Source organism: Mycteria americana, chromosome 3 (genome assembly GCF_035582795.1).
Source record: "Mycteria americana isolate JAX WOST 10 ecotype Jacksonville Zoo and Gardens chromosome 3, USCA_MyAme_1.0, whole genome shotgun sequence".
NCBI classification, from domain to species: Eukaryota; Metazoa; Chordata; class Aves; order Ciconiiformes; family Ciconiidae; genus Mycteria; species Mycteria americana.
In genome coordinates, this window is record NC_134367.1 from 69,146,946 (window position 1) to 69,170,486 (window position 23,541).

At 39.4% G+C, this 23,541-nt stretch overlaps 1 protein-coding gene across 11 annotated transcripts in view; it reads right to left on the reverse strand.

Moving 5' to 3' along the window:
- TULP4 (TUB like protein 4) overlaps positions 1 to 19,805 on the reverse strand; it is a 167,496-nt gene extending 147,691 nt beyond the window's left edge. For 3 of the 11 annotated variants that reach the window (XR_012775279.1, XR_012775278.1, XM_075498896.1), the window contains exon 1: positions 19,397 to 19,457. The gene's annotated coding sequence lies outside the window, so the exon portion shown is untranslated. Of the gene's footprint in view, positions 1 to 5,686; positions 5,816 to 5,929; positions 6,029 to 12,864; positions 13,325 to 18,001; positions 18,080 to 19,281; positions 19,355 to 19,396; positions 19,458 to 19,750 lie in introns of those variants that run through there. The other 8 variants (XM_075498902.1, XM_075498899.1, XM_075498901.1 and 5 more) reach the window with 8 other exon arrangements.
- Positions 19,806 to 23,541: the final 3,736 nt, after the last annotated feature.

Sequence of the window (23,541 nt, forward strand, 5' to 3'; positions counted from 1 at the left end):
TCATGCTTACAGATTCTAGCCAAAAGTAACAATAATAAGACAAAAGCAATCTGAAGTAATTCCATTAATAATATAAAATTTTGACCTGAAATTTTAAAGCTATTTTACATACAGTCACTTTTTTCCTTCTATGCCTAGAATTACTATATATTTAGACAAACTTGTTTTAGTATAATCATTTTTTTACTAAATAAGTACTTCTCAAAGTACCTCCAGAGCTGTATAAAAGCCTAATATTCACTATATTAAGTGCTATTTCTGTATGTCTATGTGAAGGGGTGAAAAAGCAGAACAATTAGAGAAAAAAAAAACTGGTAACATATAATCCACCCTGATCATTCCCTCTATAAAACTCAACATCTGTACTGAAGGTTCCTTTTCTGTATTGAGAAAGTCTGCTTGCAAACTGCTCAAGGAAAATTCTGCTGCTTTTTCTGGTAAGCAGCTTGGCAAGGTAACATCATAATCTTGCAGTGTCAGTGGTCCCCTTGAGCTTACAAAGTCTATTAAAACAAACTACATGAAAACATCTTTTTCAGGATTTCAACTCTATAGCTTAAAAGGATCAGTACATTCCAGTTTCTTTTTAGATTCAAGGAACGTAAGGCAGTATACTACTTCAGTATCTAACGCTTTCATGACATCTCAATACTTTCTCCTTTAACTGTGTATTATGCACAGACCACAGAATAACAGGAGGTAACTAGGAGAAAACTATATGCTTTCTTGTTATTTATACTAGATAGATTGCAATGAAATCAACACTTCAGCATCTGCTTGAAACAGCCATTACATTTGATCTGCAGTAGATGGATGCACAAAAAAACCCATTACTTAGACAAAAAGGTAAAATATACAGTATTTCACAAAGCTGATAAAAAGCTTCTGAAATTAAGTAACTCGAGAACGACATTTTAAGAAAATTCTACCCCAATAACTTAAATGTTTTATTACTTTTCACTTACTGTTCTACCAAATGACAGCATGAAACAAAGACAGCTGATGAACAAACAAATTACAATGTCAGAATACAAAAATTCTATTCCTAACTATTAAAAGAATGAAAACCCTAAATTAAATACGTGGAAATCTAGTTACTCAGTGATCCTGAAACCTCAAATAATACCTGATACAGATGCTGACTTCACTGGATCGTCAACCTACCAACTCTGTACTGGGCTGGTTGATTAAAATGCAGCAAGATATAAAACAAAAAAAGAAAAATCTGTTATACTTTGTATATAATCCAAAGATTATATGTTTGCCTGAAATCACCCTATTTCTTTCTAAAAATATATAAAACAAGACATTACACCTAAATATCCTGTCTTGCTTAAAACTGTAGACCATCACAGCAACTGCCGTATTACTGCCACTGCTATTTCTCCTTGTGTCCATATTGTAATGTATTTCTCTCGTACAAGGGGCTGTGTAATACTTGTGCCACTGGTCAAAGCAGAATATGGAAAGGCTGCTAGGATTATCTGGGAGAAGAAGGATAAGTAACCGACTCATAATGTTCCCAGAATGAGCATGTCAGTACATTAATACAACTGCAAAGCCATAAGAGAGAATAAGAAAATGGCATACACACTGTTCCAAACATGTTAAATATACCTTTAAATAACTGTAACATGGACAGTGAATGGATAAATGTTCCACCATAACCTTGAGAAAAGCAAACCCCCAAAGATTATTATCATATAGGAACAAATAATTTTACAAATTAATGCACCTGACAGATCTGTAGTTTGTCAGCGTTCTCTCTTCCAAATATTCCCCACATTGTCACTCCTACAGTAACCCATCCAAAATCTATCACTAAGAATGGGAGTAAACAACATTTTACTGATGGATAACCACAAAAACCATAAAGCAAATATTCCATCCTTTCCTGTCCACCCATACTGGACACAAAGTCCTTACGCAAGTAAAACCCAAAAGATCCCACACATACATGGCATTTAAGGGGCCAACATGGCATTTAAGGGGCCAGCTAACAAAAACAAATTTTCTTTCCCTTGTTCTCAAGAATGATCAAAGTATAGAACTAGGATTAGGAACTCTCTAAAACTTTCCTGTTTCCATCCATGTAGAGAGAGATATTCTATGCTCGGTATTCCAAGACAGTTATGAATTGTCTGCAATGCCTATCTGGTCCATTTAATTATCTTGCATACATTACATTTTTTTGTTATTTCTACTGGACATCAAGTAGGTAGGAGATGGTATTAACAAGATTCATGGATTTTTTTCCCCCTCTAAGGGCAAAATGTCAATAAAACGATGATACCATATCCAATCTATCAGATTTCTTTTTAGCTGCTTAACTACAATTAGCATCTGAAGTAAAGTACTTTCTGAAGCCTTGCAACTGATATAAGCAAAAAAGGCTGGAGAGCTCGTACTATCACCTCACGTTTTATGTTGAGTAAAGCTTGAGAAGCTAAAGCTCACATCCAGAAAATATGTTAAATTGATATTTTAGTTGACTGAAACCGGTAACGTGGCTTTTTATAAATGTAACTCACAAGCTTTAGTTTGCACTTGTATGTTTACAAATTTTCGTTTCAGATGAAGAAATCCATCTCTCAGAGAGCAACACGAACAGTAAAATAAACCAAGACACTGCTAGATTCTAGACAGACATACTAGAGCAATGCAGAGCTACAAGGATCTGATTACAGACAGTATCTTCTGCTGGGCAGTCAGTCTCCCACTGGGATGGGGAGCCATTTATCGATGTTCTGTGATTCCTGGGCCTGTTGCTCTCCTTGCAAGAGCCAAAAGCCAAGTACAAAGCAACTGCTACAGGTTGATAGCGAATGCCCTTTATTGCTGCTTCTCAGAACTGTACCCAGATCAGCCAGAGCTCGAACAGACTAAAAGCAAACCCAAGCCTATCTTCTGGAAGGCCACGTGCAGTTGCAAAGAAAATCAGGATACCCACAGGTCACCCACTCTGTTCAACATTTGCTACTGTTTTATTTGCTCTGAAGCAGAGCTACAAATAACTGATGCCTTATCAATTTTCAAAAGAAGCTTCTATAATTACATTAGTATGCCCTATGGAAACACTACTGGGTTTCTCATAGCAACCTTCAATGATTCAAACAGCTAGCCCTGCTCTTCCCACAAAATTATTAATACTAAGAGAGCTTCATCATTCTTCAACAGAAGAGCTGATACGTGACAGGCAGAATTACCATTATCAATGGTAATCCAATGGCTTTATGATATCTTATCTCTTGAGAAACAAAGTTTTATGGCAAAAGTAGTAAGTACATTCAGTATACAGTAAGGCAGGATTGCTTCTGTAAGATCTTTCTTACCACTTACGATGCCTTGAACGCACATTACAAAGTATTTTAGCAATCCTGTAAGACAGATAAGTATGATTCCTGCTGTAACAGATGAGGAAACTAAAGGTACAGGCCTGCAAGATAAGCAAACTGTTCAAAGCAGCCTATGCCACAGAAAGACTTCTTAATCTCCACCACCCCTATGACCTACTCCAATTTGCCTCCCTAGATCTGGTTGGTCCTCGTCCCTCTGTTCACTGCCGGGTGCCTGCCTGACATCTTGCAGACTCAGTTTCCTAAAACATCAGAAAATAAATATTTAAAAAGTGAGGTGTATTCTGTGGCCTTAGGGAAGGGGATCAACTCACTGAAGGGTCAGATGAGTGTCCGAGCTGAAGCAAAGGAGCAGGCAGGACCCACAAGACTTAGGTGCAGGGAGATCTTTCAGAAACAGAAAGATGTTAGATCGGCTCAGCTGCACCACAGAACTTCCCCATGGGACAGACCTGGAGCATCCTCCTTAATACTGAATGGAAAGATAGCATCAAAATAAGAAGGAAGAATTTACCATTACTGGCTTCCAGCCTGTGCTACAATCCTATCACCCATTTAGCGTGGCTCCTCTGATGTTTTCCTGTCCATTTCCATCTTGCTTCAAAACTTACCTGTTTTGGATCCACAGGAAAAGCCATAACCAACATTCTGCTTTTTGTTCTCATATTCGAAAAATATTAATCGCATTTGGTGAAATGCATCTCATGTCAAAACACTCCTCCTGCAGTTCACTGCAGAAGGACAGATACTCAGGCCAGGTTAATTCAAAAGTATTTACAGTAACCAAGAATAGTTACTATTTCAATCATCAAGCAAGGAAACTTGATTTAAACATGCAATTTTCATTTGATTTTGCATTTCTGCTCCTTTTCTGAAAGAAAGCCTGTGACTAGATAGTAAACTTAAACTGATGTTGATTTGCAAGTAAACATAGCTTATACCTCACATCTGATTTCTTTTTGCTACCTGTAATGCTATAATACATTCACATTTAAGTAATTGCATAATTTAAACACACATTTATTCAGATTGATGATTTTCATATTTGATGTTAAAGAATGGTAAATGGTCTGTCTCATTTTATGGACCAGATGTTCTCCAAACTGCCATATATGCACCACTAACACACAGTATATGCACACGCAGCACTGCAAGTACACAAGGTACTCTGAAGAGTTGTAAGACCCAGTCTAGAACACGAAGTTACCACTGCCAACAGTCAAATCCAAGGTCACCAATGTTGCTGAGGATAGCAAAAAAAAGTTGCAATATATTAAAGGATTACATTTTAGGATTATCTTCCAAACTCACAACTGTATCAAGTTACTTTCAAAGGAAACTAGAATTCCATTTACACAAATCCAAGTTTTACAAGATTTAAAGAATGTTGCTAGTAAAACTACACTAGATGTTTTGGATTCATGTGCCCCTATTAATCATGTTTTTCATTGAAAACTAAATGTATCTTTTTTTTTTTAATCAAAGGAAGCATTATCTTTAGCTAGCGAACTGAGGTGACTTTCTGGATACTACATCACTACATCAGTAGAAATAGTTGATCTCAACATCACATTTCATTTTTATTACATTTTGCAAGAGGAAAACAATCCTTTTCAGTTTCTCCTTTAAAAAAAAAAAAAAATAATTGACATAAACTATACTGAAATAAACACAAATTTTCTGTCTATGCCTACTGAAGAAAATCTGTTGCAAGCTGATCTGCCTCTTCAGCAAACTGAATCCAATTATTTACCCAGCAATTTCCCTCATTTCAGTGATCTGATGTACTTTAAAACTTCAGCAAAAAATATTTAAGCAATACACACTCATTTATTAGCAAAGTTATTTTATTTAAATTTGACAACTTATGCTAAAGGCTAAATTTACTACAATAGACTTAGACAAAAAGTTCCACTTAAAAATAGTATCTTTTTATATCCATTTTTAGCTACCCTGTAAATGCTCTCTAACATACCGTAGTAAGAAAAGACTTTGACTATGGTGTTGTCAGAAAGGCTCCTCCTCCATTACAGACCCACGTCCGCACTCCCATCACAACACAAAAAGGTCCTGAATCTCAGTTTAAAAGCTGACAATGAAGGTTAAGACCAAGCTAAAAAGCCAAACTCTAAAGTAAATTGCATGAGGTACAGGCACACATTCTCTTCTAATCATTCAACAGTGGACTGGTGATAGTCTCTACCAGGTACAGCAGGAGAAGACATATCAAACTGTCACAGCCAGACTTTGACATATTTTGTCTGCTAAAGCCCTTTAGACATACTAGTTTTATTTCTTTAAAACTTCTGGAAAAGATAGAGTCTTCATACCTCGAATCTCAACATACACAAGGTTTCAGATGGATGAATACGGCATCAACAATGCATATGTCAGGTTCATAATAGAGAAGCTATTAGAGAGAAGCTATTAGGAGAAATTAGTACTTCTACTTCCCCTGCCATTCGAAGCCATCTATGTATGCACGCATGAGAAGAAAAATTGTAATTGTTATTTGCCAAACCCTGCAGTGTCATACGGCAGCAACAGGTCAATCTTTAGAAGCTGGCTCCAACCTGACCAGTGACTGATCTGCTCCCTTCCAGCTGAGACATCAGGTCATGACAAACATTATCTTGGTCACGCAGCTAATGACAGAGCTGGAGGGAATCCCTCTAAGAGGAAAGTAGAAACACAAGGTGCAAGTTTCCTTCTGGGAAAATGGGGTGAATTAAGGTCATACTGAGAACAGGGAGGTGGTTCACAGGGTAAAAAGAGCACTAGATTAACATGTGGAATTCATGCAGTTTTATTATGAAGCCATGATGCTAAAGCTCTTGGGCAAAAGGCCCAAATCAGACTTCAGGCATGGTATCAATCTCCTGGACTGACTAAACAGGCCAACAGCCTGTACGCACATACCAGAGAGCATCATCTGCCATCTAGTACAAGGGATGTTTAATTAGCTTAGTAGGGATACAGGGTTTGGCGGGAGGGAGGTGGGAGAATCTGTGTCCTTCAGTCTAGCAACAGCATTTGTAAGACACTTTTACACACGCAAAAAAAAAAGAAAACAAAACCAAAGTTATTGAAGCATTTTTTTATTAGCAAGCCAATGAAATGCTAAATCATTTCACATGAGAAATTACATGTTCATAAAATCCACTAAGCAAGACAATCCTGTCTCAATAAATTAGACACTTTAAGTTCACATAGGGAGATAGGCGTGTGGTATTAGAAAAACAATATACAATCACCAATTAAGCAAAACAGAGATAAAATGCCGATGAAAAAATTAAGATGGCAGTGATTCCTTTCTTGTTATTCCCATAAAGACCCAACTGACAGAAGTGTACAATAGGTGTTTGCCTTAAAAAACAAATACAGATTGCAAACTCCTGAGAGGAGAGAGTGTGTTATCCTCATGCTACATTCTTTCTAGACACATCTTTGGCTGTTACTGTAATCATATACCATGACTGGGGCTGGGGGAACAGGACAGGACAAACAAAAATCCCTCTTTTGACAACCAACATGCCTGGCTCAACTCAAAACCTGTGTATAATACCAATACCTTTGTTTCATTTTTGTTTCTGTACAACACAAACATGCACCAAAAACCAGCAGTGGAAAGCAGGAAGCACCCTTTCCAGCTGATCAAGGCCTAGGTTCAGCAAAATATGTCTTCATATGCTCAAACTACAAACACACTATGATACCCTGCTGATTTTGGGTATAACCACAAAGAGCCAGGGCATTTGACTGAAGGATGTTATGACTATACTATGCAAAATAAATTTCTATGATACTAAGGATCTAATAAGCCACCGACAAACATTTCTTTTCTAGCTGAGAAAGCAAACTGCTGTGTGGCAGCATTTTCAGGCTTTCCACTGACATCATGCTAAGAAAGAGGTAATTGTCCCAAGGCAGATTTAGACTTATCACTAGCATGAGGGAATGTCTTGTTTATAATTAGACTCATCAGTAAGGATTTCAAAATTTGGGGGGGGGGGGCGCAGAATCAAACACAGACTAAACAAACCTACCCTAGGAAATTCTAACCTTTTGCCCACTTCGTTTGTAAATACCAGAAAAATTCTGCAGACTATACTCCACGTGAATGGGTGCAAGGGAAAATAACTCGCAATTTGAAGTATCATGTTTTTTAAGCCTTTGATCCTTCAAACAGTAGAGAGTACGGGACATCTCTACATTAAGTCTGAAAATGTTACTATAAGAAGAGAGATTATGGCTTTCAGAGCAGTGGCTCTATGCTGTTTTTTGTACGAATAGTGTTTTGACCAGAGTTCTGGGCCTGAAATTTTCCAAAACACTGAACAAAAGGTCTTTGGCTGTCAGTTCACAGCAAGCGTGCTGCAAAGTGCACTAGATATCCTAATGCTGCCAAACAAGCTGTGCACTTCTGAGAGTTTTCTTTGGTGTGGAAACCAGCATCTCCCACAACTTTTCCCCCTCTATTATCACTTATTCATACTTTAAAACAGACAGCTTTGAAATATCCTGTAAGAAAAGCTTGAAAGAGAAGGCTTGTGTACTATGGTACAGGCCACCTAACAAACATCAGTCTGGAGAGCAAAAACCTTAACAGTCTCACTTTGAGACCTATGCACAGTATCAACCTCATAGCCACAGGAGCTTGTCCTGAAAGAAAAACTCAAAAATGCAGAGGGACAAGGCAAGAAACATGACAGTGTTATCATCTTTTGACAAATTTAAATCCCTAAGAGATCCCTAAATTTACTCAGCTACTCAAAGAAGGCAAGTAAACCTCTGAAGACAGAGAATGAGTCTCTTAAAAAATAAAAAGGAAAAAGATAAGTAAACAAGACACGTTACAAACAGAGGTGGCAAATAAGTCTCTTAAAAAATAGAAAGGAAAAAGATAAGTAAACAAGACACGTTACAAACAGAGGTGGCAAGCAGCTCAAGGTGAGGCACCCAAGAAGCCTCGCACCGCAACATGAAAAACCTAGCGAAGAGAATTATCATGAAAGAACGTAATTTAGTTCATTGCATTTTTCATGGCATGTTTTGTTAGTTCAGTTAAATTTTTGAATAAACATCTGCACCAGAACACTGATAAGCCTCAAAATGAGAAGCAAGGACCTTCTTGCCTTTTCTTACCCCTCTCTGTGACCTAAGGAATTTTATCTTTGCCTCTTTGTCTTGAAGTACTGTTCTCCTCTTCACAAGGCGCCTATACCTAGGCGCAAGAAAAGAACAGACCTACTAACAGTTGACTACATGAGAGAACCAGCTTCATACCTGTATCATGAATTGAAGCCTAACAATAATAGAAAATCCTATAATTACTTTCTCTGAACACCGCTTTAGTTTAACCTAAGCACCGAACGTCACATATAATGCAAAGACAGTGCTGTGCAGAAGTTTAGGCTATATAACCTTAATGTTTAATTCTTGTCTTAACAAATCCATGACATGGGTAAATTGTATTTTGCATCTCATATACTACACTGTTCAAACATAAATCTGGGGCATGATAGCTGAGTAAGTATTGAAGAAAATTATTATAGGAATTAGGAGTCTGCCCTCCAGAAACAATCCCAAACTGGTAGGATGAGACTTTTCAACAAAAGAGCACCCCTGCTTTATTTGTACTGCTTCAGTAAACACAGACATTGCTAAAGGATTGTGAAAATGAAAACTCCCACAACCTTACTCAAAAATCTGCGGCCAAAAAGCATCTCTATGGATAAAGCCGAATAGTCAATGGATGCATTTTCTATTACATAGGAGAGAAAGAAATGCATTAAGCTGTTGAATCAACCTTTCCATCACAAATGCACCCTTGCCAATGAACGAGCGATATAGACTTGTCATTGCTAACTCCCAACACACCATATTCTACTATAGCAACACTGTGGACCCTTTCCATGATTCACCATCTGCTACAAACAGGTAGAGGAGTCTTTCAAGTACCAGAGCGCTTTAGTGGCTATGTTCGAATATGTGCCCTACACAGGTACCTCATCCAGGCATTCACTTTTGCCAATCTTATTATTTTAAAGTATCATTACTTTAGCATCATTGCTGTGTCTCATGGTTTACAGACGTTAAGTGATAGGCCAAGAGTTCATAGTCTCAAGAATCAACAAGAAAACAAGGAAATAATGAGTCACATAACAGTATTTATAGCTTAGCCTGTCCTATTTCAATCCCCTCTCTTTCTGCAACTTTTTTAGTTTAACCTTTACCTAGCCTATTCATCTTCAGTTGAACAAACATTTGACTCATTTCCAACTGCATGATGATTTCTTTTAACATGATCCTGAACTTTGAACCTTTTATCCAGTGTCCTAGAAGTGCTCTACTAGCTTCAGTGATCCTAGAAGAAGTAGGAAAATAGCATTATTCCCATTATACTGCTGAGTAAAAGAAATTAAGCATCTCAAGGCAATACAGAAGCTCATGACAGAACTGAGAGAGAAGTATAGGAGTTCTGACTCCCAGTCTGCTGCTGTAATCATCAACTAATGCACAACAAAAATAAAATCCAAGTGTAACTGTTAACTTAGACTGACACAGGTTCATTTAAAAAATAAAAACAACATTTCATCAGAACACTCATCTACATGGGATTGCAGTTGCTTTTTTATATGTTGTATTTGTACGGCAGCAACCTCCTACGGCCTACTTCACCTTCCCCATCACAAGACCCTGCTAGAGTAAACACCAAACAAGCAGAGGCAGAACTTCAAACACACTAGGAATTATTGGAATACTTGAGGTTATCTGACAGATAAGCAGGGCTTCCCCTACACAAATGATTCTGAAATCTGATCCAGAGGACGTATGCATTTATCTGTTAGGAAGGACTGCAAAAGATGCCAAAATTCATTAGGATTTCTCAAATGAAGGTAAAACTCCAGATCATTAAAATTAAGTGAAAACAGAACAGAACCCTTTTCTAAAAAGAGATCTTGCTGTGCAGCCAAGTATGTCTGTGTGCAATTGTTATTTATTTTTAAGTTGGGGCAATTTTCCAGATAGATTTTTAGATCAGCTAACATAACGAGGTGCTTTAAAACAAAACAAAAAACCCCAAGATTTCTTTCCTGACTGTATTTGCTGTAAAGGTGTAGAGGAAACAAGGAAGCAATAACAAAACACAATCTCACCTAGCATACCACAAAATTGCAAAATTGTAAATTTCAATGAAGGCAAAGACAAAAACAATATCAGCATCCAGGAAACAGGGTCACAACTCTTACCAGAAAGATTGGAAGAAACTGTCCTAACCATTGTAAAAAAAAAAAACCATCAAACACAAACAAACAAAAAAAAAAACCCACACAAAAAATAGACCACACACACCCCCCTAAAATCCCCAGCCTAATCAAGGACACAAGCTCAAAGAAGTCATGTACTCTTTAGTATGTTCTCCAGTGCTCTCTCATTCAACCTGCATCACCTCAGACCTATTCTTACCACTAGTGTTATCAGCCCACACAGAGAAGTGCATTCAAAAATGTCATTTGGGGCAACCAAAATAGAAACAGAACAGAGCGTTGTCAGCATTTAAAGATCCTTCATTCAATGCTTCCACACTAGTCCTGCCAGGGAAGAAGGTAACAACCCAAACATCTTAAGATACTCCAAGGGAGAAAAGTTATTCCAAGAGCTTGAGCAAATGTTAGGCTCAGAAAGCAATGAGATCTTAGTCTACACACCAACAAAACAAAGCAGAAGTAGATGTAAGTGAAAACAAATAGATAGTTGCACATCAGTATGGACACTCAGTCATCAGCCATGACAACTGTCAAAACTGCGATAATGCAGCTGGAGGCAAATCAATATGATCCAAATCCTCACGACACATCTGTCCCATTATATCTTCCTTAACCTAAAAAATGGACAACTAGTAGCAGATCTACTCCTGAAGACACTATAAAAATCATATTATCATTTCCCATGCAAAGGTCATTTGATTGTTTTAGGAGAGTTTTCATTCTCTGTCCAACATACAGCTAATGCCGGTGATTTCTTGGTTTTCACACTCATCCTTGGATGACGAGGACACAAATTCAAATCCAAAACAGATAACAAAGTTTTCCCAGTATTTCTGGAGTTTCAATGAGCAACACTATTTTAAAACCAGCAAGAGCTCATACTATCGGCACAGCACTAGGCAATTAAATCACAAATATTTTCTCTCCAAACCAACTAGAAGCTTCCTCACACCAGAATTATTTAAACCAAACTCCAAAGGGGGAAGGGGAAGACTGAATTAAGTAACTATCCAACCTTTGGAATATAACCTCCCTATGACAGTGGCAAAAGACTTTACTTTTGCATCTCGTGAAAATAGGACATTATCTTTTATGAAATCTTTCAGCATTACTGGTCACTTTTAGCCCAGAACAACCAAACCACTATTCAGGTCATCTGCTCTCTGTATTAATAATAACGATTGCAAAACCCACCAACACAGTACTGAAAATGAAACCGTGTTATGAGAATTTTCCATATAATCTTCTTCCTCATCTCCCAAGCTACAACATCAGTGGTGTCTCATTTAAATTCTTGGAAGAAAGAGCAATCTCCAATTCCTTTATTAATAAAAAGAAGTACAAGGGAGGGACTAACACTGTACAGGCATACTCCTAGCACGAGTACTGAGCTCAAATTATACTTTTTTATACAGTATACTTTCCTCAATCTTATTACAGGTCCAGTGAACAGACTTTCAAATTCAAAAATTCTCTTTGCAACACTGGGAAATAACATATATTGGATTTAATACATGTTCCACAGGGTTATTCTACTGGTATAAAGGAAGAAAGAATGTGTCCTCAGCCGGCTGGCAAAATCTGGAAGGAATCCACCTCTGGAAGGTCTGTAACTCAGAGGAAGAGGACTTGATCACTTAATCCTATGATTTACATTTGCTTTTAATAGAACCCTGTTGCTGCACTGAAGTTTTTGTTGTTGAGAGAAACAGACTAATTCTTGCTCATGGTGGTCTACCACAATTCATAATAGGGCTTGCTATAGGTATCTTTCAAAGAACCATGTCCCTTCCCCCATCCCGCTAATATTTTTTTTTCTTTTTTATATCTTCAGCTCTGCTTTGGAAAAACTGCAAATGGTTCCAAATCGCATACCTGTTACATGAGCTGGTTTGATTTTATCCCTTGATCATTCATGTAAGATAGCAGATTTTCACTGCATAGCTTCCCATGTTATTATAAGATGCAAATGCATTTATTTAAATCTCTCTCCTAGAATTCAACCACTTTCATTGCCTTATCTAATTAAATTTGTAAAGACCTACAGGACAATGGGAGCTGTAGCCCCATTTTCTGTTCTGACAAATTAAAAAAAAAAATATATATATATACATACACACACACAGAGCCATTCTCTCTCTCCCTCTCTCTCTCCCTCCCCCCCCCCCCCCAAAGGATCCTTTTCCTTAGGCATCAAACAATCAAATATCTTTAAAGATCTGCTAACAAACCCTCACACTCAAGAGGAGGAAGGAGGAACCCAAGCCAGGGATAAGTCCATATCAAACTGGAAAAGTCCTCAGCAGTCTCCAGAGCGATCCAAGTCTGGAAAGGCAAACCAAACGGGTTGATTTATATCACTGTTTCTTTACAGATTAAGTGAAAGTTCAAGTATTGGCCATAGGAAAGAGCCATTTCATTTACATACTGTTCTGTTTCCAAACTATTTGGGAATGTCTTACTTTTTTTTTGGATGACCATATGATAAATATGGGTATAATACCGGTCCTCTGCTACTCAACTACAGAAACTTCACACCAAAATCTGAATCAAAACTTTCTTCATTCTTATAAACAATCACAAACTTGGCAATTACTTTTCAAAAGCAAGCTTTTTATGCTTGCAATGTTTCTACAGATACAATTCATATAGAGATAGGAATGCTGCAGTTTTTACAAAAAGATACATTGCTAAGAGCAAAACTGGCTATAAGCAGTTCTCAGGTTCCATTTTAAGAGAAATGCAAAGCGTGAACAAACCGGACATTACTGAAAGTGAGAAGATTTCATTAAGAGTTCTTTTTTATATTTCTCAGTAAATAAAAAGAAAGAGTCTGCACACAAGGTCTGACATTCCATGTGTACACATCAAGCAGTGAACTTTATCCACACAAGTTTGATATCAGACTCTACAAATTAAAAATAACAGGGTTTTTCACGATGCAAAATGAAAGGAGTGGAGGATTGTAACTTTTAAGATGGCAACAGTCTAACTAAAAATGGACACTTGTATTTCTGTCATTCCTGTGTCACAGGATGCTGTGGATGCTAAAACTATCAATGGTTCAAAAAGAGATTGCATAAATTCACCACAACTATTAAAACCCAAATTATTAAATACCTGATCACCTCCCCAGAGACCCCTAAACTGCATCCTGCTAGAAGCCAGTGACACTTCCTTCAGGTACTCAGCTATTTGCACGCCCTATGATACTCTTCCCTAGGCATCTGCTATCATCCACTGTTAAAAACAAGATATTGATGCAGAAACACCTTTGGTCTGAGCTGATATGCCATTCCTACGTCCATATTTTTGTGCCTGGGAAAAAGGAAGGTAAAATATCTAAAGCTGGTGCAACACCTACACTGTTCAATTCCCTCATTTCCAAACACTATTTAGGGCACTTGTATGGCAGCCAAGATATTTATATAGTAACAGTTCTTAATATACTTATATATACATCACTCATGAGAGCTGGGGAAGACACCACAAATATATAACCCTTCTTCCTTCTCCCTTAGCTGAATTCACTCCTCCTTTCAAGTTTTACTTAACACTTAAAACAGCTTTATAAGTAACATTTTTTATATTTTTATACAACATTAACTATTATCCACAGCCTATATTATCTGCAAGAAAGGATTTGTGTTAGTCAATCTCCCTTTTGTGTATTTTACTCAGATTTTAGACAGGTAGATCTTTGGAGTTGTGTTTTATTTTTTAGTTATTTACAACTGAAAGGATTTCCTAGAAGTCATTCCAGCATGCCATTAGAATAGGGGGATCTGTTCTTTATCAAGCACAGGCAGCAATAGCATGGCTCGTAATGCTTGTATGCCCAACAGACCAGCACTCCCACTGTATTAGATACTGCACCAAAACAGAATAAAAGTGAGAGCGCTCTCTCCCTCTCACAATTTAAGAATTTTGTTAGCTATGGTCTTTCTCCAACTAAAGAGCCTCCTGGGGACTGTGATCCATCACAATCACAGCGGGCAGCCAACCTTTGCTTTTCGCAATAACTTTATTTGCTACTTATCTTCAAAAACACGGCTCTTTGATAGTATTCTTAATATACATGCAGAAAGATTCTTTTCTTTCATATTGTGTCCAACATTTATGGCTCCTTTCATCTGCTTAAGTGGTGCCAGGTACCATTGGTAACGTATTTGCAGTAGTTTTCTTTAAATGGCTATATGAATGGGTTTGGCCTTCTTCCAAATTTTACTTTGCAATTATTATTCAAACTAGTGAAACAAGAGATATATGAAGATTTTATTTAGAAATCAATTTAGCTGCAATATATTTGCTTCAGCAAATATTTAATGAAAAGAGTATCTTCAAAGAACAGGAATCTATTCCATCGCACGTACAAAACAGAGGAAGAACTGATAGGATGGATTGATATTAGTACTGAGAAGTGCTAGATCTTTATATTCTAAAGGAAGAGTTAATCTTCAAGTACATGCTTCGCAAGGAGTACTTTGCGCTAGACAAGGATGTTGGAGACTGTTCAAACCCAAGGTACTAGGTACTAGGAAAATGTACGACTATCAGCTGGGTCTGCTAGCTCTGAAATTATGCAGAAGGCAACAATCACAAATTAATCAGGACCTCCACGCTACACAAACAGCCCAGCTTTCCAGTAGGAGGTTCTCCAGACCAGCCTTGATATATTATAGCTATCAAGGTTCTGTGCAGCTGAGTAATACTAAGGTCTTTCATGGGTATAAGCACAAAGTGAAAACTATTATCATAGACCATTTAAAAGATATTGAAGTTTTAAGTACTGTAAAATGATGTAAACAAAGGCATAGTTAAAAATAACACAACATAGAAATAATGGATCAAATACAAAAGCATGGATCAAAATAAGAGTCACACAAAAACAATGAACACAGGAATAGACAGAACAGCTTATTCTTGGAAGACCTCTCAGACTGTTTTCTCTTGCACCTTTTTGCCAAATAATCTGAATCTACACAGATCTAACTGAAGTCTAGATGCTAGCCTGCCAACAAGCAGGCATTGTTTTTACAGAGAGTCAACTGAAATCACTGACTACACCTGTGAGACTGCTAGCAAACGCTTCGTTACAGTAGGCAAGCCTTCGTCCTTTAATTTACAACTTAGATCTAAGCTGTACGAGCTCATGTTTCTGGATAGCATTACACTATCTGGGAATAAAGTTCCCATACTATTTAATATATAGTATACTATGTAGTTCCCAAATTATAATCCTTCCATTATCAAATCTTTCATATATTTCCTAACTTATATTGTATCCCTAAATGACAATGCTTTAATGTATTGCCTTGAAATAAAAAGCAAATAAATGGCTTTCTGTCCTATTTTGGAAAATATCAAACCAGTAGAAGACCCCAGGTCCTAAACTAAGCTATTAAAATGCACCAATAATATAACTAGTGATAGCATCTGCACACCCCAACTGATAGAGGTAGTTGGAAAACAATTTAAGGGTATGCACTTCACACCTCTAGCATCAGAATTTTGTTCTGCTACCAGATGCATTACAAAAATGGGACACCGAAGGTCACTGCAACTGGTGGTTCCAGTCAAAAAAATGAAATGTGAGATTCCGTACCATTTCTACCAGCTCTGCAAGGTGGAAATGAAGGAAAACCAAGAAGATACGAGGATGCTGGCCATGTAACTCACTCATTCACACACACATACACCCCTTTTTGTTTCCTGATAGATACCAACAGACATCTGTACAAACTGTCTTAGCAGCCAAGCTCACTGGTAACTGAAGTAAAGATATGCACCATTACTACTTCGATCACCTTAACAGAAACTGTCTTGAATCATGCTCTAACTCATCAACGAATTTGGTTAAGTCTTCAGCAGGGTCTCTTCTGACACCAAGAAGAGAAGTCAGTTCTACTTAAAGCACAGGCTTAGCTTCCAACCTTGGTATGGAGGTACAGTATGAAATTACCTCAGGCATCATAAAACAAAATAAAAATGCTACAACACAAAACTGTACAAAACAGCAAGGTGAGTTTGTGGGTTTTTTATTGTAAAAAAATTTAAATCAAAAATCTGACTTTATTGTTAGACCTTCTTATAGAGCTTCTTACAGCACTCACAGGCAGACAATGATCTCTTTATGAGCACTAGATAAGATGAGAATAATTACCCTTAGATAAGAAGAGAACAATTACACTGAATTCTTTTGCAAGGTGCTTTGAGACCTACTAATGAAAAGTACTGTTAAAAGCTGTGTACTATAAGTATGCTTAACAAGTACATAAAACAAGTACAACTTTTCCTAGAGGCTAGTTATAAAAAAACCCTAATTTTATTTGAAAGTTCAGCTGAACGAATCATTTTTTTTGTGATAAAAATGATTCAGTGAGCTAAGGAAAGTTGCATTGCCACAGTTTTCTTGGTGTAAGCTTACAATAGAACCCTTTAAATCTATTCATCAACTTACTGAAGAAAATATATTGAATACTTTAAGCTGTCCATCAGGAGCTCAGTATAGTTCAAAGAGAGTAGGGTTTTTATAGAATAGTGAAATATGTTAAGGGTTTTAGAATAAACATCTGTTGACTAGATGAGAACAAATTCCACAGTCTGTTGTTAGAAACAGTGATGTGTTGTACAAAAAAAAAAAAATCATCTTTCCATGAAAGTCATTCACAACAGTTATAGTTGTCAGTTTTCTTAGCTATTTTTAATCTTATAAATATATATATATAGATATACACACACACAGCCCAACCCACTACCTCCTTTCAGCCCCCAAGAAACTGATAATGACCTTCTTATAAAATTCCATTGGGGGCGTGGGGGAATATGCAGGTTTTTGAAATAGCTCTGCTTTGCTTGACATTCACATTGCCTGTGAAAAATGAGGCCCACTCGTGCAAATGTTCCTTATAAGAGCAATCAGGTTAGGAGCTTCTCACATGAAGCTATTTCTTGAATTAGGATTGCAGGATCAAGTTGATAGCGAACATCCCTAGGGATCACCATGATTTTGCTATTATGGAAAAATCTATGATGGTATTATTGAAATAATTTTACCAGAAATCTTAATGTAGTGAGAAAACAGTTCCGTTAACAAACCTCTTCTTTTCATATAAGTTAACTCTTCAAGCTTAAAGAGTTAATAGTTAAATGTTAGTGGTTCATATAATCATCTTCAAAGCTGTCAATATTTTATTACAGTAAAACACTTGCTATTTTGAGCAAGTTCTTACTATTCTGCGTTTTATTAAACAGATATTTTAGGTTTTAAGACTTAAATTTTGCAAATGATTTGTAAAAACAGACATTAAAAACCAATTTTATTATTTACAGCTCCCATACGTGTAGAAAATATCTGTTGCAAATACCCCTTACCTATTTAAAATGCAATAGGTTGCTCATGAATCAGTAATCCTTGGACAGGCAAATTTCATCCCGGCAAAATGAAATTGCCTACGACAATAATACAAGTGCAATTATATTTTTTTTTTAAAGGCAAAGAAAAATCTTTTCTATTAAGAGGCCTTTGCCTTGTTCTTTTTTTAAAATACGTATATCTAAGTTATGGAAGAAAAAGGGCTCTTAAATACTAAAACATCACATTTGACTCAGGAAGTCCCTTAACCTCAAATTGCTGGAGGCCTGGCTGGTTTCCCAAGGCTTCACAGCACGCTCACCCTGTTGTTATGGTGCTCCCTAAGCATCTGCTATGTGCCACTTGCAGAAACTGGAATCTAAACTAGACGGACCTTTGATCTGATCCCATACAGCTGTTTTAATTGTATGTTTTACTCTTTAGGTCGAATTTAAGTACTGAATTGGTAAATGATTCCTGCACTTTTCAGGAAACCTTTAGGAAGCCAAGGTGCTCGAACATGTTCGCACGCAGACGTTTATTGAAAGGCGTGATGTGAAGACACAACACAAAAGAACACGGAGGAGTTGCACTCGCTAGGCGAATTTTACCGTATCGCAGGGGAGATTTCCTAACCGTCTGCCCCCTCCCTCGAGAAAGGGGGGGGGGGGGGGGGTGTAGGAAAAAATAAAGAAGAAGAAGAAAAACCAGGAAAAATCGCAGCGCTACAGGCGGTGCGCGGCGGGTCACAGGTGATGCCGGAGGCAGCGCCACCGCTCCCGGCTCCGCCGCCGCCCGCGGCTCCCGGAGCGCCGGCCGCTGCCGGACCCCGGCCGCTCGGCGAGGCGGAGCGGCGCCCTCCGGGACAGGGCGGGGACCACCCCCAACCCACCGCCCGGCTTTCCGAGCGCCCGGAGCCGCAGGTATAACGGAAGGACCGAGGTTTCCAGCCCGTCGCCCGCCTCCCGCCCCCGTTGCTGGGGCTGAGGGGGGAGGCAGGATCGACGCCGGCCGGCGGCCGAGGCTCAGCCCGGCCGGTGTCCGGCAGGCGCGCGGGGGGACCGCCACAGAAAGGACGCAGCCCGCGGCACACAACGGATGCGCACGTCCCGGCGGCGCCCCGGGACCCCCCCCACAAAAACGGAGCGCTCTGCCGGCCGCCGGCACGCAGCTGCCCACCGGAACAAAAGGAAAACAGCCCCGGAGCCGCCCGCGGCCCCGCACAGCGCCCGGCCCATCCCGCCCCCGGCGGCGCCCCCGCCCTGCGGCCCTGCCCCGCGCATCGCCCCCCCGCACTCACCTCGGCGGGGCGCGGCGGCGGAGCGGGCGGCGGCCACTCGCACCCCAGGGCTCGCTCCCTCCCCGCGCCCGCCCCTCCCTCCCTCCCTGCCCGCCCTCCCGGCTCCGTCTCTCACCGCTACCGGAGCGGCGGCGGCTGGGCCCGACTCCCCCGCCACGTGACCCCGCCACGTGACCACCACACTTCCCCGGCCCGGCTCCGCCCCCGCCGCCTCTCCCGCAGCGCCGGGCGCCGCCGGGGCCGCTCCGCCGGGCTGGGCGGGGGGGTTGCTCCCCAAACCCTCCCCCGCGGAACCGCCGGCAGCCCCCGGCGCCCCCTGCAAGGCCACGACCCATTCGCGGGGCCCGGCCAGCGCCATGACGGCGTGACACTGTAACGCGACGTGATAACAGCTCATTTGACAAGGGGAAACAGCCGTGGGGAGCCAAGGCTGCCGCCCCCGCGTCCCCGTCCCCCCTCAGCCCCTTACCTTCCTTACCCTCCTCTGAAAAAGAAAAGACAACGTGCGTTACAGCAAGCTGTATACGATACTGGGGGTTATGTGATAACAAAGCACTTGGAGCTGACTTTCCCCTCCCACTTCAGGGCTACCAGAGGGAAGGAAAAGAAGTTGGTGCCAATAGCTGGGGCAGCAACACTCCTCCCAGCACAAATCACGGGCGCTGGCACCACTGTAGTCCTGCATCCTGACTTAAAAGCCACAGCGAGTGAAAATTAACCGTGTTGACTAGTGCCCCATGCTAAGCGTAAGCGTTGCTCCCAGAAAACAACGCTTACGAGAAAGAGTCAAGGGGGTGTCTCACGTGAGAGAATGCCTTTATCCCCAACTTGGCAATTCAGGATACAATCCAGAGATGTCGACACTACAAGACCTGGGGGAGCCGCAGTAAAAAGGGGATTTGTATTGCAAACAAGCACTGAAGCTGTATTCTGATATCACATGCAGTGCACATTCGCTTTCTTCAGAAAGGAGCAACGAAACGCCTAAACATAAAAAGTACAAAGCACCCCGTGGTTTTAAGGAAACCAGGATCAAACTATAACTATCAGCTCTAAAAAAAAGCCATATAAGGAATAGTACACAGGGAATGAACTGAAAATGCCCAATCCCCTGCTGGATTTAGTAATCAAAACTTACTGACCATTGCAGAAACTAAAAAGGGAAATATTTTTCACACTATTCCCCAAAGCTCCATAAGGATTTTATCTTACAACCTATAGCAAGAAGGGGCCAAACTTGGTGCCAGAGGACCAGCTAGGTCTGTGAAAACCTGGAAAACTGAAGCCTGAGATAATGTTAGAGCTAGGTAGAGATTTCATCTGTTAATATAATTCTCATTTAGAAAAAAGTTGCTTTTTTATTGAAGATTTTCACTTGCACTACACAGGCTAAACCTTTGGGCATCTCTCAAAGGTAGAATAACAGTCCTATAGCTAAAGCGCAATAAAAAGTTATCAGGGAGTTAGGGCCCCATTTCTGGGTGCATTACAGCAGTTATTATCAACTGGTGAGCTGCGAAGACCAGAGTCCCTGAACTACCTCCTGGATAGCTGCAAAAGACAACCACCACCACTCTCCTTATTGGTAGGCTTACATTTATTATATTGGGATTACTTCTTCAGTAGAAAATTTTGAAGAGCCAAAATAGTTAAAACCACTCTATCACTCAATTCTTGTGTTTCACTTAAGCCATCTGTGCCTTAGCTCAATTCCTAATTTACAGGCCATCATAAGAATTACGTTTAGGCAGTAAAGCAAAAAACATCACAGAGAGGATTCCAAAACACAGCTGCAGCTTTAACCCCCTTTGTAATCCTGTCCTCTCCACCCATGGCTCATTAACTACACTGTAACAGTGTTGCCTACTAGGCCCTTCTCTCAGCTGGGTTAGAAATTTTCTGTAGCCGGGTTCATAATCACAAGAGAAAACTATGTCTGGTAGCTGTTTACCAGCCTCTACAAACTATGACCATAACTTCAAGTGATACCTTGCAGGAGTCCTACCCATTCTGCACCCTATTACACGTTGAGGACTTAAGGAAAATACACAGGAAGATGAACTCTCATCATTGCTGCAGCTCATTCTACCAACATAACACATTTATTTTCCAAAACCAAATTCACACAGACTCACTCGAGTCCCAGGAACTAGAACTAGGTACTTCAGGCTACGTTTAAACCCTGCAACAGAGGAGCAATTGCCCATCTTTTTCGTCTGCATGCGTGAATCAACAAGACCTGATTCCACATCAGAGATGGACTACAGCATTCACCCATGTGCAAGGAGAGGAGCAACAGCAGTCTCAAATCAAGGCCATAATCTGAGTGACTGGAACCCAGAAGTATCCTTGCAGTTACGACAAGGCCTCAGCTTCCAAAGTGAAAACACAAGTCAAAACCTTTATTGTTTAAGCAACAGCACATGCTCTTTTAACTTGCCTACAGGACACTGCTGCTCTATAAATGCAAAGGCAGATCACACTTAGGAAAATACCACTACTGTATTGCATCAGTTTTGTGCAACTACTATTTTGTACTTTTTCTGTGACTAAAGGTACATCTCTAGGATAATCAAGCACTTGAAAACCCACTTCTTTCATACTCCGAAGGATTTTTTAAAGATATGTACAAAACATAGATAACTCAAAGGGGAGATACAACCTTGTCCTTCACTAGTCTACTCCATCCCTTCCTCCAGTGTAGCAAGCTTGACCTAAAGGACCAGTTAATTATATTATGGAGCTAACAGCATGAACATTTCAATAGTCCAACTGCAACATTTAATGCAACTTCAGCAGTACAAATGAATAGAGACATTAACCTAAAATTGTGTTATCAAAATCATATCATGCAACACTGTCAATTTTATTATGAAGCCTAAAAACCCTACATTTTTTTAAAAGCTGTGTTTCCACTCGCTTCTTGGTATTACTGATCTAAAGAAAAGCTTAGTTACCTAGCCAGCTTGGCTGGATAATAAAAGATCAGTCAAGAAACTGTACAGAAAAGTTTGTAAATTCATTTTTACTATTGGAATATTGTGAATTTAAGGTCAAAGGCAGTAAGACACGTGCCTTTTCAGAAGGAACTCAGCTCTGTTCATTTCAATCATGACCAGGCCTATGCTTTTACATCTTACCCAGCTGTGAGGGTAAGCAGCTACTCCAATATCTGTCCATTTCCATAAACCATTAATCCCATATTCACAACCCCCTAAGCAACCAAAGGCTGGCCTCTTTTTCCAGATGATTTTCTTACAGTACGTCCTTTTTTTTTTTTTAAAGGCAGACACCTTTAAAATAACTAGCTATGACCATTCATGAAGGCAGATGATAAATCCCACTTGTCTATGAGCAACTACATGAACTTTTTTGAATGTCAACATTTTTTATTTCAAGAAGAAAACACAAGGAAACAATTTCTTCAACTCACCTTCCTTAGTCTGCCCAACAAGAACATCTCAATTTTTTTCTCTTCAGGTAAAATATTCACACTCTCTCACATTAAATGTTTTCACTGCAGACATAATTTTTTTTTCCTATGTCATTTCACTTTTCATGATTTCTTCCCCATTCAGAAGCTCACTCCGTTCATGCTCATTTATATACAACTTGGGTATGTTGGGACAGAAAACAAAGCACAGGACTTGGTTGCCTTCCAAATGCAAGCAACATTACCGCTTCAAAGAACAACACTGTGATTTCTGCAGGCATTATATTCCCAGAACTGGTGAGCTGATAGTTCTCTATATACTCTTTATATGTAAAGTCAAGAGTGGTTGTTTTTTTGATAATACAATCACTTCCTTGAAGTGTTCCATATGCTCCATGAGAAAGGGAAAGCACACCTGAAAAATCAAATGTAACCATTACTGTTAAGATCCTTTTGAATCCCTTAGTTTAACTCAGAGCTTTTTGTTTGTTTGTTTGTTTTTAAGTCTCTCTTGGGGATGTAGCTCTTCATAATTAATCTCATCCTAAAGGCAGTTTAATTTAAGGTTGCGGATCTAGTAAGTCCAGATAACTAAGGTAGGAAAAAGGAAAAACAACAAACAGTCAATTTTTGCCTATTTCATTTGCTACATCAGGTTAGGCCCTCTTCTTATGCATTTCGTAAGAAGTTTAGCATTATGAAACCCTAGTTCAAAGTGAGACCTTTGAATATGTCTACAGTATAAAAAAGCAATTAATATAACCTTCTCAGCAAAACCCACATTAGAATATTAAAATAAATAGCAGCTGGTGGAAATACTTCCAAGG